The following is a 580-nucleotide window of genomic DNA, read 5'->3' as shown; positions in this document are numbered from 1 at the left end:
GTTCATTCTACCTTTTTAGATTCCACATATACCTGAGTTCATACAGTACTAGTTTTTCTCTTATTGACATATTTTACTTAGATTTACATCCTTTAGATGATCCCATGTTTCAGAAAATATGACTTCTTTACTGCTAAAGGCAGGGGATTCTCAGCAGATGAATGGGTAAGAAAGCTGTGGTACATATACACAATGGAGTATTACTCAGCCATTAAAAAGAATACATTTGAATCAGTTCTAATGAGATGGATGAAACTGGAACCTATTATACAGAGTGAAGTAAGCCAGAAAGAAAAACACCAATACAGTATACTAACACATATATATGGAATTTAGAAAGATGGAAACAATTACCCTGTGTACGAGACAGCAAAAGAGATGCTGATGTATAGATCAGTCTTATGGACTCTGTGGGAGAGGGAGAGGGTGGGGAGATTTGGGAGAATAGCATTGAAACATGTATAATATCATGTATGAAACGAGTCGCCAGTCCAGGTTCGATGCACGGTACTGGATGCTTGGGGCTGGTGCACTGGGACGACCCAGAGGGAGGGGAGGGGAGGGAGGAGGGTGGAGGGTT

Source organism: Bos grunniens, chromosome 23 (assembly GCF_055505025.1).
Source record: "Bos grunniens cultivar Pamir isolate PY7600 chromosome 23, Bosgru_T2T1.0, whole genome shotgun sequence".
Taxonomy (NCBI): domain Eukaryota; kingdom Metazoa; phylum Chordata; class Mammalia; order Artiodactyla; family Bovidae; genus Bos; species Bos grunniens.
Note: the sequence above shows the minus strand (reverse complement) of the source record.